At 50.8% G+C, this 15,757-nt stretch overlaps 2 long non-coding RNA genes across 2 annotated transcripts in view; one reads left to right on the top strand and one right to left on the bottom strand.

Moving 5' to 3' along the window:
• LOC102977305 (uncharacterized) overlaps positions 1 to 6,465 on the bottom strand; it is an 18,655-nt gene extending 12,190 nt beyond the window's left edge. The window contains exons 1-2 of the long non-coding RNA XR_447459.4: positions 5,046 to 6,465; positions 565 to 766 (exon numbers count right to left, since the gene is read on the bottom strand). This is a non-coding gene — a long non-coding RNA (uncharacterized lncRNA). The remainder of the gene's footprint in view (positions 1 to 564; positions 767 to 5,045) is intronic.
• Positions 6,466 to 11,078: 4,613 nt separating this feature from the next.
• LOC129392517 (uncharacterized) lies at positions 11,079 to 14,178 on the top strand. Its single transcript, XR_008618519.1, has 3 exons — positions 11,079 to 11,772; positions 12,449 to 12,660; positions 14,050 to 14,178. It is a non-coding gene; the product is annotated as an uncharacterized lncRNA (long non-coding RNA).
• The last annotated feature ends 1,579 nt before the right edge of the window (positions 14,179 to 15,757 follow it).

Consider the following 15,757-nt stretch of genomic DNA (forward strand, 5'->3'; position numbering starts at 1 on the left):
TGACACATCAAAAGTGTGCTGTGGGGGCTTCCCTGGTGGCGCAGTGGTTGAGGGTCCGCCTGCCGATGCAGGGGACGCGGGTTCGTGCCCCGGTCCAGGAGGATCCCACATGCCGCGGAGCGTCTGGACCCGTGGGCCATGGCCGCTGAGCCTGCGCGTCCGGAGCCTGTGCTCCGCAACAGGAGAGGCCACAACAGTGAGAGGCCCGCGTACCGCAAAAAAAAAAAAAAAAAAAAAAAAAAAAGTGTGCTGTGCAATCACATTCATGGTAAAAAAAAAAAAAAGGAAGCTTTTTTGTCCTCAGGTTCTGTTAAAGTAGATATATCTTGAGCCAACCAAACACTAACCCCTGACTGCCAAGTTCCACCCCAAAATCAAGGCTCAGTGGACAACCCAGTTAAGCAGCGCTTCTCAAAAAGTGATCCCTTGGCCAGACTCACTCGTGTCTGGGTGTGTCCACATTGGAAAAGCATTCCTACACCAAGTTGCTACGTTGATCTGCCAACGTTGAGTGGGGTAGGCAGATGAGCATTAACTTCCTTTTGCAAAGGAGGAAAAAAATACCTTGCTGGAGGTTGCATGGCCAGCAAGCAGCAGGCCTGGGAGAGGAAGGCGGGTCTTCTGGTTCCTTCTACTAAGCCTTGTCCCGGAAAGGAGTGGGCTGCCTCGGCGGTTGCTGCAGCTCCAAGCAGATCAGATAACTGTGGGACCAATCCTGGAAGAGCCTCCGGAGCCCGGATCTGTACTGTCAAAGTGTCCTCCTGCTCTGGTCGGGGCAGAATTTTTAGGAGCATAATTTGGCACTGTGCATCAGAAACTTTAAAGATGTGCTATGATTTGACCAGTTATTTTCATGGCTAAGAATGTATCTTAAAGCAATAATCAGAAATGGACACTAGGTTAAAAAGTTAGACATAGGATTACCATATGACACAGCAATTCCCCTCCTAGGAAATAAAAACATACATCCATTAAAAAAAAAGTTGTATGGGAATGTTTATGGCAGCACTATTTATATTTGCCACTCAAATGAAAACGAGCCAATGTTCGTCAACTGTTGAGTGGATAAAATGTGACATATTCATACAAGGGAATATTATTCAGCAATAAAGGGAATGAAGCCCTGACACTTCCCACAACACGGATGACCCTTGAAAACATTAAGTGAAAGAAGCCTCTCACAAAAGACCATATACGGTATGATTCCATTTATATGAAACGGCTAGAACTTGTCTCTATAGGGAAATTGATAGAGACAGAAAGTAGATTAGTGGTTGATTAGGGCTGGGGCAGGTGAGCGGGGAGGAACAGAGATTGGCTGCTATGGGTATAGGGCTTATTTTAGGGGGAACAAAAACATTCTAAAATTAGATTGTGGTGATGGTTGTACAACACTGAAAATACTAAAAAACATTAAACTGTACACTCGAAACAGGTGACTTGTATGGTATGTTATTTGTATCTCATTAGAGCTGTTTTTTAAAAATGGACACCAGGATGCTGTTCTCAGCATTTTAAAATAATAATAGCAAAATATTTAAAAATAATCCAGATCCCTAGGAAAAACAAATAATTAAAAAATTATAATATATCCATAGATGAAATATAAGCAGTCGACAAATATAAAATATAAGACTACTTTAGACCAAGAGAAAATGCTCATGATATATTATAAAAAATAAAATATAAAACATATGTAAAGCATGATCCCAGTTTTTTCTAATTAAAAAAAATGAAATGTTTTATTTTGAGTTAATTGTAGGTTCACACTCAGCTTTAAGAAATAATACAGGGCTTCCCTGGTGGCGCAGTGGTTGGGAGTCCGCCTGCCGATGCGGGGGACACGGGTTCGTGCCCCGGTCCGGGAGGATCCCACATGCCGTGGAGCGGCTGGGCCCGTGAGCCACGGCCACTGAGCTTGCGCATCCGGAGCCTGTGCTCCGCAATGGGAGAGGCCACAACAGTGAGAGGCCTGCGTACGGCAAAAAACAAACAAAAAAGAAATAATACAGAGAGGTCCTGTGTACCCTTCACCAATTTTCCCCAATGGTAATATTTTGCAAAACTATAAATAGTACAACACCACAACCGGATACTGACATTAATCCATAAGGCACAGAACGTTCCCATCACTGCTAGGATCCCTCAGGATGCCCTCTAAGGGTTATGCCCACTTTCTGTCCCCATTCCCATCTTAACTCCTGGCAATCACTAATCTGTTCTCCATATCTATAATTTTGTCATTTCAAAAATGGTATATAAATGGAATTGTACAGTATACAACCTTTTGGGATTCCATTTTTTTCACTCAGCATAATTCTCTGGAGATTCATCTAGGTTGTTACATGTATCAATCATTCATTCCTTTTCAGTGCCATGTAATAGTCCATGATGTGGATGGACCACATTCACTCAATGAAGGACATCAGGCTGTTTACAGTTTAGGGCATAACAAAGCTACTATAAACATTTGTGCACTTAAAATTTAAATATAAGTTTTTATTTCTCTGGGATAATGCCCAAGTGTGCAACTACTTGGGTTGTATGGTAGTTGCATGTTTAGGTTTTTAGTTTTTTTCTTAAGAAACTGCCAACATGTTCTCCAGAGTGGCAGTACCATTTTACATCCCTGCCTACATGCATATATGATCTAGTTTCTCTGCATCATTGCCAATGTGGTGTTGTCACTCATTTTTATAAGTGTGCAACTACTTGGGTTGTATGGTAGTTGCATGTTTAGGTTTTTAGTTTTTTTCTTAAGAAACTGCCAACATGTTCTCCAGAGTGGCAGTACCATTTTACATCCCTGCCTACAATGCATATATGATCTAGTTTCTCTGCATCATTGCCAATGTGGTGTTGTCACTCTTTTTTATTTCAATCATGAAGATACATAATGATATCTCATTGTGGTTTTAATTTGCATTTCCCTAATAAATAATATTAAGCATCTTTTCATGTGCTTATTTGCCACCTGTGCATCCTCTTTGATGAAATGTCTCCTCATGTTTTTTGCCCATTATTTGCTGATTGGATTTTTTTTTACTGTTGACTTTTGAGGGTTCTTTACGGATTCAAGATACTAGTCCTTTGTCAAATATGTGGTTTGCAAATATTTTCTCCCAGTCTGGAGTGGACATTCCTGACCTTAGGGAAAAGCATTCAGTCTTTCACTGTTAGGTATAATGTTAGCTGTAGGCTTTGCAGATGCTGCTTATCAAGTTGAAGAAGTTCTTCTCTACTCCTTTTTTTCTGATAGTTTTAAAATTATAAATGAGTGTTGAATTTTGTCAATTTTCTTTCTGTATCAATTAATATGATCATGTGAATTTTCTTCTTTGGTCTATTAATACGGTGAATTGCACCAATGGATTTTTTTAAAAATTAAATTTAATTAATTAATTTTTTTATATGCACCAGTGGATTTTGAACATTGAACCAGTCTTGTATTTCTGGAATAAACCCCACTTGGTAACAGTGTATAATTCTTTTTATATATTGTTGAATTCTATTTGCTACTGTCTTAAAATGGATTTTGCATCTGTAGTCATTGAGGATATTGGTCTATAGTTTCCTCTTTTTTTTTTTTTTTTTTTTTTTCCGGTACGCGGGCCTCTCACTGTTGTGGCCTCTCCCGTTGCGGAGCACAGGCTCCGGACGCGCAGGCTCAGTGGCCATGGCTCACGGGCCCAGCCACTCCGCGGCATGTGGGATCTTCCCGGACCGGGGCATGAACCCGCGTCCCCTGCATCGGCAGGCGGACTCCCAACCACTGCGCCACCAGGGAAGCCCCACTATCACTTAATTTAAAGGTTCTTCTCCTTGCCTCTCTGTGACTCCCAATCCCTCACTGAGCTGGCTCCCAGGGGACCTGCTGCCCTGTCTCTCACTGTCTCTTTGGGAACCTCCAGTCCTGAGGCTCAGGCTGGGTTCTCCCCTCCCTGACCTGCACCTGTATGGTCAGCATTGTACATTTTATTACTTAGATGACTATTTATAGGTGATAGTTTCATGTCCATAGACCCTGGACAGTACATTTCTTGAGGACAGGGACTTTGTTTTGCTCTTTATGGCTCATAGAGGGTGTTCTAGTAGAAACTGTTAGTGGAGTGATGAACATATAGGTATAGGTTTCTGTAGAAAGTCAGACAAAAATGGATAGAATTAGAGGGAATTAGAGAAAAAACAGAGTTAAGAGGGATTTCCAACTAACTGACATGCTCTTCTCCATCATGTCTGAGACAGAGGACAGCCCAAGAAACCCTTCTCTCTAGGGCAGTGCCTGCAAACACAGGAGCGAGGGGCCCTGGACCAGCCCCTGCTGTTCCTGGCCTTGCTCCCGTCCTGCAGCCTGAAGGGAAAGGCTGCCCAGGGCTTTCAGGCCACAGGAAGGAAAAACAGACTGCAATGAGGCTGTGTCCCGAGAGCAAGTTCTTAAACAACTACTGAATAGAGGGGAAAAATATGTCAGGATGAAGTGGAGGTTGGTTGTATTTGGAAAGAAGTGGAAGCTCCAGGGAAAGATGGGGGCAGGCGGGAGAGTCCAGAGTGGGATGTGAAGACCAGAGACAGAAGTAATTGAGGGAAAGCTTAGAGTAAAAGGAAGGAGGGATGGAGGGGGCAGATCTTAAGTAGAGAGATGCTGGTGACAGCAGGGGAGAGGAGGAGAGAGAAAGAGACGGAGGAGAGAAGACGGGGCAATACAGGTCTAAAAGAGGGAAGAATGGAAAGAAAACGATGAGAAGGCTTCCAAAGAGAGTTAAACACATCGAGAATCAGAAACAGAAAACTGACAGCACGAGAGGTCTGGCAGAGAGAAGCCCACACATCGGGGGACGGGAGGGCATGGAGGGAGAGAGGAAGTTAGATCTAAAAACAGGGCATAGGACTGGCATCACCACATCTTTTCTTGGTATTTAGGAAGAGCCTGATTTAAATGTTTGCGACTCTTGGACACAGACCCGAGGTGACCTGCGGGGCCGAGAATCTCGACCGCCGAGATGACTTCTCGGAACATGTAGACCTTCCCCCAGACCTGCACTGACCTTGGGGAAAAGTAGACTCAAGCTTCTGCTTCCGGACCCTCGTAGGGCGACTCCCTCCACAGCCCGGGAGTGTTCCTGCAAGGTGCTCCCGTGGACGTGTGTTTGCAGACAATTTGTAGGTCCGGTCGGTCACGGCTGCCCTCACTTTCCTCCCTGATTTAGGCAGGCTGCAGTCACTCCGTGTACAGTCACGTTATCCACACATATTCTGGTAGAGAAACGGCCCCGGGGATGCTTCTCCCACCACCGGCCTGTGGTCTCAGTGCCACGCGAAGACATCCGATCATGCTGGGGCACGGGAGGACGGGGTGGCGAAGAGAAATGAGGCTCGACATTTATGGAGCTTGAGGCTGGGCTGGGGAAAATTCTTGCAATCATCAGATGTAACACAGTAAGGGATGGACTTGGTTCCTCTCAAGGCCTAATCAACACTGAGGTTTTCGTGTGTTGGGAATACACACGATGATGTAGCTTGGGCAGTTGTGATGCACCCCACATCTCTTGGGTGACTCGGGATCTCCGGTCCTGGAGATGTTTCACTTCTGCAGCCCACCTGTTGGTGCTTTCACTAAACAGTAGCTACCTGAAGGCAGGTGTTTCTCATCTCCAGTAAACAGTCTAGTGCCTGGCAGGGAGCAGACAGTCAACAAATAATTGTAAGATTTATAAATGAATGAATGAAACTCACGTTGGAATCAGTATCTGGTAGTTCCTTCTCCAAGCACCATGAATGGAGCTTTGTCTGCACAACAGCAGAGACCAGTCCTGATGAAGATGCGATCCCAGATGAAGGAAATGTCCTTTTCCTCACCTACCACCTCCCTTCCAGCAGGTCGACGAAGGTTAGAATTGAGAATGTTGGTGGGGCCATATTCCAGCATCCAATTTCCTTCGCCTTGTTGAAGTCCTCATGTTCTAGGTTAAAGAAATCTTGTTTTTAGCCAGTTCTTTGGAGTTTCCTGACGTCCCCGCATTTTTTTTAAACAGAGCGCTTGCCTGTTGCAAAACCTCTTTGCCTGTTTTTGTTCCCTTTCAGTGGAAACCTCTCTTTGGCGCCAGAACTAAAGTTTCCTCACAGGTTTTGGGTTACAAAGAGTCCTCCTCCAGCCCCGGAGCGTCTCCGCTGGGAACACTGTATTATTTTTTGAAATTGTGACTGTGCAGAATCTGAGACTTAGATGAGGCCACAAAGCCTCCGGATCCAAGAACTGAAAATTTACTTTCAAAATTACGTAGAGGACTTTGGACCCAGATTTTTGTTTGGAGAGCCTGGTTCTTGGAAATGCAGCTGGTATCTCTTGGGATATCTTAAAAAAGCTTTCATGCATAACTTCAGGCGTTTACCTACCAACCACCTACGCAAAGCCTGTGATAGGGGCTTCGTGGAATACAGAGACTCCCCCCACGTAGCTGGTGCTTCTTCACAGGTAAATTTTCTCATTTGGTGTTCTCTGTAGGCCTCTCAAGATCTGTGCTATTGTGAAACTCTTTTTCACCCCTGATCAAAATCTTCCCTGTGGATGTTTAAGACCATTTCCTGTGGCTCAGTTCTTCCTGGAAAAGAAGACTATCTTTTTTTTGGCCATGCTGCATGGCTTGTGGGATATTACTTCCCCTATCAGAGATCGAACCCGGGCCTGCAGTGGAAACGCAGAGTCCTAACCACTGGACCACCAGGCAATTCCCAGAAGACCATCTCTTTACCAGCTTCTGCCTAATCCCCCTCTTTCTGAGCTGAAAGACCTTAATCCAGTCCCTCTGGAGTATTTTCTTTCCCTCCTTTGGTGGTGCTGATGGTGATGGGGGAGGGGTCCGTGGGGAGAATTTACAATCTCAGCCCAGGCTGATGACACATTCTGGGCTGTTAGCACCTGTTTTCCAACCAGATCTGTAGCCTTGGCTGAGATGGCTCAGGGAGAAGTTCTGGGGCTTCTGGCCCGCTATGGAAGGGGTACTGAGGATGAGGCCTGAGCTGGCCCGGCTGGAGACCTCGCCTGCGGGGGCAAAGAAGTGGGGTCATTTGGGGTCTGGGTCCTCTCCAGTCCACGGGGATTGATATCTTTAGGGTGGTCATTTCCCCCAGTCAGGGTGTAATCAGTACCAGCAGCGCTTTCTGGAGAAAGAAGCTCCCCAAAGAAAAATCCGAAGTTGTGTCAACGGGCTGGGTGGAAACAAACATCAGCCCCTCATCAGAGACCCTGCTTTGTCTTCAGCGTGGGAGGATGGAGGGGTCTGAGTGGAAAAAGAGTCGGAATAGCAGCCGCTCCGCTCGCTGGTGGGCATGGGCCTCAACGGGCAGGACTGCACGCCTGGGGGCAAATGCTCTGCCAACCTCACTGTGGTCCAGGGCAAAGAACCCAGGGACGCACCTCCCCTCTGAAACCCTCTCCTCTGCTTCCGCCACTCTGCTGGCTCCCGGTACCTCTTCCATCCGACCACATGTTTCCATCTCCGTGGGCCCCTGGGCCCCCCATGTTGCAGCCCTGCCCTAGGAGCGAAGGACAGCGTGGGGAGAAGGCCTGGACACGTGGTTCGGGGGGCCCAGTGCAAAATGAAAATGTGGCCCCTGATTCTTAATAATTGAAAAATCGGTAGGAATTTCTGAGAAGGGTGGCGACAGCAGAGCATCGAACTAAGCTCGGGGCTCTTCTGAGCGTGGGCTCTGAGCGATGCCTTGAGAGCTTGGATTCTGTCTCCAGCCTGTTTCTCCCTGCACTGCGTCCTCTCCCAGCTGCCTCGTTGATTCCTGCGGCTTCCTAGGGGCACCGATGGCCCCCAGACCTTCCACCCAGCCTGGCCCCAAACTCATGCTTCTGGAATGAGTTTGGAAGGCCCATTACCTGAAAATCAACAAGACCGAAAAAAAAAAAAAAAGAGTTTATTATCTTGTCCCTTCTCCCGTGTCCTCCAGCCGTCAAAATAAAACGGAAATCCTTCTCTCTCTCAATTCCCACTTTCAGACAAGGATTATGCCATCAGCCCAGTTGCCCGAGTCCTTCTGGCCTCTTCCTTTCCTGAATCCCACCAAGCGCTGTCTAGTTATCTTCTTAACCCATTTCCCTCTTTCTGCCATTCACTCCCTGTGGCCACTGCCTTGTGTCACACCCTGTCCTCTCTCGCTTGGGCTGTCACCCAGGTTTCATGACTTGCTTCTGTTTACTCGCCTCTAATCTTCATCTTCGAATGGCTGCCAGCATGTTTTCTCCCCCAAATCAATCCCCTGCATAAAAGTAACCCTTGCCTCCCCACTGCCTGCGGTGTGAAGACCAGACCCCTGAGAAGGGTGGGCAGGTCTTCATCGCCTCACCATCCTGCCTCCCCACAATGAGCTCCAGTGTCTCTGGTTGGGACACACTTGGTGTCCCTATCCATGCATCCATCCATCCATCCATCCATCCATCCATCCATCCATTCATCCATCCTTCCTTGCATCCATCCTTGCATCCATCCATCCTTCCATTCATCCATCCATCCATCCATCCATCCATCCTTCCATCCTTCCACCCATCCATCTATCCATCTATCCATCCATCCATCCTTGCATCCATCCACCCATCCTTCCACCCACCCATCCATCCATCCATCCATCCTTGCATCCATCCTTGCATCCATCCATCCATCCTTCCACCCATCCATCCATCCATCCATCCATCCTTGCGTCCATCCATCCATCCACACACTTGTTTTGAACAATAACCCTCTGCCAGTTCTCTGCGAGGCATTTGGAGATAAAGTTGGTGAACTCAAAGAGGTGACAGCTCCGTGGGGAGATCACAGATCATGACAATATCACGGGGTAAGTGTGGAGGTCACAGGTCTGCAGCAAGTGTCACAGAGGACAGAGCGAAGGGATCTGACCCAACCTGGAGGGATTGGAAAGTCAGCCTTCCTGGAGGATTGAACAGGATTAGAAGGATGGACAGGAGGTGGTCGCTCCTTTGTGCCTCTGTGCCTTCTCCCATGCTGTACACTCAGCCTGGGAAGAGCAAATCCAGGCCTGCCTACCCCCCCACCCCATCACACTGCCTGGCTGCTTTCAGGACTCAGCTGCTGAGTCACCTGTGGGTAGTCCTTCCCCACCCTCCCCTGCCCCTCCACTGGCTGGACAGCCGAGGCATTTCCTCCTCCACACATCCACTTTCTCCTGCACCCACCGGCACTGTCTTGTAACCACTTCTTTACTGATCTTCCCTCCATTTGTGGTGAGGTCCTGAGTCTTAATCATCTTTGTGTCCCCTGAAGTCTAGTACGTACACACACGCTCAACAATATTTGTCGGATGAGCAGCATATCACTGGCGCGCAAGTCTGGTTTGACCACGAGCTTCATTCTTAGAGGTGCCGTATTCAGCACAGGGAGGTGTGGCCCCACCGCCACTGGCATTGGTCACACCTGGCTAGGGCCCGGTGACACATCAACAAGAGAGACTTTGAAACGCTTAAGCATGTCAAGAGGTGAGGCGGCCTGAACGTGTGTCACATAAGAAACTCTGGAGGGAATTAGAGCTACTTTGCAGAGGAGAGAGTGTAGGGCAGGACCTGATGGTCTCTATAGCTGTTTGAAGAACTGACACAGAGAGAAGGCGTTCGTCATATTTTCTGGGGCTGTGGAATCTACCCGGGATGTAGGTAGAAGGAAGAGACACATTTCAGACCCACATAAGGAAAAACTTTCTAAGGATAAGAATTATCCAACTGTTGGCCAATTGACCTTGAACTCTCTAATGGACACTTTCAAGGAGACGCAAACCAGCCATCTCTCCGGGGCACTGTCATGTTTAGGCCTTTCATCCTGGGTGGGAAATCAGGCCAGATAACTCCTAAGGCGGTGTACAGACCCAAGATTCTTCAAGTCTAAAATTTTATCTATACCTCAGGCTCCGTGGTAAGAATGTCACGTTGCATTCAGTCGGGGGGATGGAGAGAACGCACCCTCAGGTTTTGAAGCACTGCGCATTGTCATGCCGACTCCGGTGACTGTTTTACTTCTCAGAGGCGCTGAGGTTGGGAGAGGTGAGTCTGCAGGACCAGAGTCTGGGAAGCGGCAACAGAGTGCATCAGAAGGTGTTTTTCCATGTGGCAAGATCTCCTTTCTCCTTGGATTCTCTCAGAGTCTAGTGTGTGTGACTCATGAAATCAGAGCTGGACCAGGAGAAAACCAGTTCGGGGACTCACACTAAGACAAGAATCTGTGACTACCCCTCACCCCGCCTTATACAGGGAGTATTATGCACTTGCTGGGCAGCTGTAACCAAGCGCCACAGGCTGTGGGGCTTAAACAACAGAAATTATTCTCTCCCAGTCCTGGAGGCTGGAGGTCCAACATCAAGGAGTCAGCAGGGCTGGTTCCTCCTGAGGCTGCTCTCCTGGGTACGTAGACGGCCGTCTCCTCCCTGTGTCCTCACGTGATCGTCCAACTGTGTCCAAATTTACCCATCTTGGGAATTCCCTGGCAGTCCAGTGGTTAGGACTCTGCACTCTCGCTGCCCTGGCCCGGGTTCAGTCCCTGGTCAGGGAACTGAGATCCCACAAGCCATGTGGCATGGCCAAAAAATAATAATAATAATAATGAAATAAATAAAAACTCAAAAAACCCTCCACAAATTTCCCCTTCTTAGAGGGACGTCAGTAATAGTGGGTTGGGACCCAACCTAATGGCCTCACTCTAACTTCACTGCCTCCATAATGACTCTATCCCCAAATAAGGTCACACCCTGAGGTTCTGGGGGACAAGACTCCACCATATGAATTTTGGGGGACATAATTCAACCCATGAGGACATGAGTCTCTTATGATTGCCCATCGTCACCCCACGATGTGAGTCTAGGGGGAGGCAGCGTTCTCCCACAACAGAAGCTCGGAGGCCCAGCCATTCCCGAGCTCCTCTCTCCAGTGACAAAGGCCTGGGCCCAGCTTTGGCCAGAGGGATGCCTGCTCAGCACTGCGAACTGATTGGCATCTACTGTCACAAAGACGTGGGCCAGGGCAGAACTCTCTCCTGGTGATGGCGGCCTCCTCCAGTTCCTCGGGGCAGCAGGTGTCCCACACTGCATTGCCTTCCAGTGCCCGGGCAAGGGCGGGGGGCCACGCGGTGAGGACCCCATGCAGGGCCCAGGGCTGTGGGAGGCTTGACAACACTCCCTCTGCAGCCATCCAGGCGCTGGCACAGCGGCTCTCGTGGCTCCCTCAACACTGGCTGATGTCTGTCTTCTCTCTGCGTCCTGGCTGCCCACACCCTGCCCAGCAGCTGTTCCCACTTGCAGGCCCTTCCCATCGACGTGCCTTTCGCAGCTCTGCTGGAGCCTCAAGACTTCTGCAAGGTCAGGCTGCCGTCAGTCTCAGGCTGCTTGCTCCGAGAAGCTTCTCTGCGATGGTGGGAAGGATGCTGGCTCTGGAGCTGGTCAGACCCAGGTTCCAACTCTGATTTACTAGATGCGTGATTTGGGGGAAGCTATTTAGACTCTTGAGGCCTCAGTCTTCTCTAAAATGGGCTCATTAAAGCAGCTGCCACACTTGCTTGTTTTGAGGATTTAAGGAGCTGAAATGCAATGCCTGGTGAGCAGTTCACACGGTCCCGTCCCAGAATGGAAGCCTGCCCTCCGTGAGACCTGAACATCTATCCTGGGAGCCCTCCAAACCAACCTGCAGGGCACGTGATGGACGAGAGATGGGCCAGCTCGGTGTCCAGGGAGATGAGCTTTACCCACGGGCTGGCAGTGTTGCACGAGGTCCGTTTCCCCGTGGCGGGTGGGGGAGGGAGGGGTCCCTCCACCAATGCTCAGCTATCCCAGGCCTGCAGGGCAGCACCAGGTGACCAGCCAGCACAGCCTGGGCCCACCTGATGCTAGACTCCGGATGCCACCCCTCCTTCTGTACCGAGGGCCTGGCTCCTTCCCCTCCCTGGAGATTCTGAGGCCATTAGAAAGGTGGGAAGGCTGGAGAAGGTGCTTAGGGGACAGTGTGAGATTCCTTCACTGACTGTCCCCACGGGTACTGTCTCCCCGGGCATGGAAACCCACCACCCTTTCCAGGTCAATTCAAGCGCGTCTCCCAGGACTAACCCTGACGTTTCCGTTCCCCACGCTTGGCGGAAGATGCCCCGGCCCCCCAGCCCCTGGCACCTGATCAGAGGGCCAGGGGAGGCCTTTAACCGGTTGCTTCCCCTCTGGGTGGGGGGATGGGGTGTCCAGGCACCTGTCTGAGAACCCGGTTGCTATAGAAACAACCACCCAAAAAGCAGGATGGTGGGGAGGTTGGCAGGTGAGTTGGGCCCAGACCTTTTTCAGAGACAGGTTTTTTTTTTGCTTTGCTTTTTGGTGGAGAAACACATCTTGTATTCCTCATTCATATTCATCGTGGGCAGTCTCCACCCCACACGTGAGTTTTAATTTTAAATTTCTCCAGGGGAACAACGGAGTCATTTTTAGCCGGCTGGTTCGGGGGAGCCTTTGAGCGGCCCCTGGAATCCGCAAGGATCAACAGGAGCCTGCGGGGCTGAGCTGTGTTTGATTTAAAATTGGAAACAGGAGGCAGAAGAGTGGCTTTATATAGCCTGGGAGGTCCAGGAGCCCTGCACTGATTTATGACAGGCCTGCCGAAAGCACATGGAAGCCGAGGTAATATTTATAAATTCCTTCCCCAAGGATGGATGGAATGTTCTGAGCTGCAGTCAGAAACCACCTTTTTGGGGGATGAAGGGAGGTTAAGTCCAGTTATTCGTGGACTGAAAGGAAAAGGGAACTTGAGCATGGAGGGGCTGCTCCAAGTCTGTTCCGGAAACATGGGCTGCTCTGCAGGCCTGGGTTCCTTGCTCAGGTCCTCAGGGCCCCCCTCCCATCCTCCTCCCTCCCCACCACCCTGCCCCGTCCCACTCAACGAGGCCAAGGACCTACACCTGGCCAATTGCGGTGACTGCACTTTACCAACAAAACGTCTATCTAGGTGTCTGGGGACAGCACAAGTCCTGGCGCTGTGGGGAGGGAGAAGGAAAAGAAGATGGGCGGGGAGGGAAGGGGGAGAGGAGGCTGAAGACAGACGCGGGTGTGGCCCAGGAGCCCGAGTCCCTGGCCGAGGCCCAGCTGTGATGCCAGGACACCCGGAGTGGGAGTGGCCGGTGCCCGGCATGGAGGGGGGCACTGTGAAGGGTTTGCCAGGCTGTCAGCCACCGTGAAGGACTTGCACCCACTGCAGTTTGGACGCACCGACCAAGGCAGGGGACCCCCAGATTCAGAGAGCGCCACCCTCTGTGTGCCCCTTGGGCTGGCATCCCTGTCCCTAACCTAGCAGTTTGGGAGAGTGGCCAGCCGTGTGGCCGAGCTGGCTGATGGCCTTGCTTGAATGAGAAAGGACAACAGAAAACATTAAAAAAAATTGTGTCAGGAAAGTAAAACCCGGGGGGGCACATTCAGCTCTGCGGTCCCCTCAGCCTTGACGCCTGATTCCCATCTGCACGCAGAAGGGAGGCCCGTGTACCACTAACCTGTGTGTGCCGGTGCCCCATGAGGTGCACTCCCCCCCAGTGCCCAGGGTCATGAGAGCCAAGCTGGAAACAGCAGGCAGTGGTCTGAGGGGCTCTGCTGTCTCTGGGGACGGGGGAGAAACTCTCATCTTGGTTCCAGAATGCCCAGACCCCTCATCCGCAGCCTGGTGTCTGGGTGTCACCGGCACACCCACGGGACGGACAGAAGGTCTTTCCAACACCAGCTGCGTTCCTGCCCTGGCCCCAGGGGTTCCCACGACAGGTTCTAAATCCGGTTAAATGCAGGCAGGCTGGCTCCGGTGTGATGCCAGGAGGCCAGACAGAGACGCAGAAAGACACCTCACCCCTTCCAGCTTAAGTGCTGGCAGACACGCAGGCCCCCATACTTCAGGGCACCCACCAGGACAGAGGCGATTGAATGCCAGCTCCCCAGCCAGGCCCACACTGGCAACTGCAGACCCGCGGACACTGTGCAGGGAGACCTGGAACTCCCCCTTCCTTACCTCTGCTTCTTTCCCTCCCGCAGCACTGAGCACACGTCCAGTGAAAGACACAAGGTCCCTGGAGATGACGTCAGTGCTTCTTTTGGCAGATGGGACCATGATGCACATCTGAGCCTCTGAGGTGACAACGGGCTTGGCTCTCTGCTCATGGCACCGGGGCAGCCACGTCCATGGCACCTAGACGTTCCGTCCGCTCTTACGGGCTTGTTCCCAAGACTGCACCTGCAGGAGTTCAGCCACCCCCGACTGTTGAGGCTGCGGGAGGATGAGGCCGAGCCTGCAAGGCCCCGCAGTCAGAGTACCGGTTTCTCTTCCCGCACGGAGGGGGCTCTGCAGCTGCCCCGCCGGGGCCAGTTCCCAAACGAGACCCCGGCTCTGCCCTTGGACTGTTCCGACGGGTGGAAGTACAGAGTGTTGGTGCTGGAAGGATGATAGCAACAGTAGCTGTCATTTATTAAGCACCTACTGCATGCCAGGCATGTTAAGATGATTTCTGATCCTCACAAGTGCTGGAGGAGGCGCGATTCTCATCATCAGGTCACGGTGGAGGCCACGGAGCTCTAGGGAGTCTGTGAGTGAGATCAGGGCACAGACCTGCATCCAACTCCAGCTCTGCCCCTTACCAGCTGTGGGACAGGCTGCTTTCTTAAGCTCTCGGTGTCTCGGCTTCCTCATCTGTAGACGGCGAAGCTGCAAAGGGTGGCCCCCCGCAGGGTGGTAGTGAGTCACCCCACAGGCAGTGTGCTCACAGCAGGGCCCGGCGCCCAGGAAGGGCTGCCAGAGTGTCAGCTGTCAACACGGGGAGGACGAGTGATTTGGGCCCAGTCGGCAGGGCAGCAAGAACTACAATCCCAGTCTGTCCGGCCCCAGAGCCCGTGCTCTTCCCTTTACATATGAGGAAACGTGCATGGTGGGGAGGGTGTCAGGAAAGAGGACATGTCAAGATGGGCCGGCAGCCCTCTCTGATGACCCCAGGTGTAGTGTCCACCCCACGAAAACACTGAAATAATCTCTGACAAGCCCCTTCAGCCTTTGGGTTATCTGATGCCACCTCTGGGAGCCAGGGTTTAATGCGGAAAGCACTGTCTCTTGCTTTTGCACCACAGGGCCCTCTCCAGCCCTCACTTTCTTCAAACCGCACTTCCCAACAACTCGATCATAAATGTAAGAAATCCATGAACACAGACCAGTGTTCCTTCCCCACCATAATCGACTCAGATCTTAGGAGCTCTACATGGATTTTTAACCACCCTTCGCTGCCAACTTCTCCATTTTATTTGAAATAAATATTCAAGATTTACCTTGCCTAGACTCCTCTCTGTTCGCTACACCCATCAATACAAGAGTTCACCGCACTTCCAAAAAGCACAAAAAGAGAGATTCCTGCCTCTTTTAAACCCTGGACTTAACAAGGATCATTTCCGTTGGAACCAGAGAAAAACAGACGCTTTCTTTATTCCCCTGTGGTCTCTTTCTCCCTTTCAAATTTCCCTCCAAGAAGGTGAATACAAACGTGTTACAACTGACTCCCAGCTTTAAGAGATGCATCACCTCACCACGCTTTGGCACAGAGACAGAAGGGAACAAGAGAGCGCAGGGGAGTGGAGGGAGGGGAAAGGAGGTGGTGTTTCTCAGGAGGCCAGACCCTGGTTGTCAGCCTCCAAGAGCGCCCCTCGCCCCAGGGCCCTGGTCCACAGAGGATGGAGGTGCCGGGTGCGCTTTAGGGATCCC

The sequence above is a fragment of the Physeter macrocephalus genome, chromosome 11 (assembly GCF_002837175.3).
Source record: "Physeter macrocephalus isolate SW-GA chromosome 11, ASM283717v5, whole genome shotgun sequence".
Lineage (NCBI taxonomy): Eukaryota > Metazoa > Chordata > Mammalia > Artiodactyla > Physeteridae > Physeter > Physeter macrocephalus.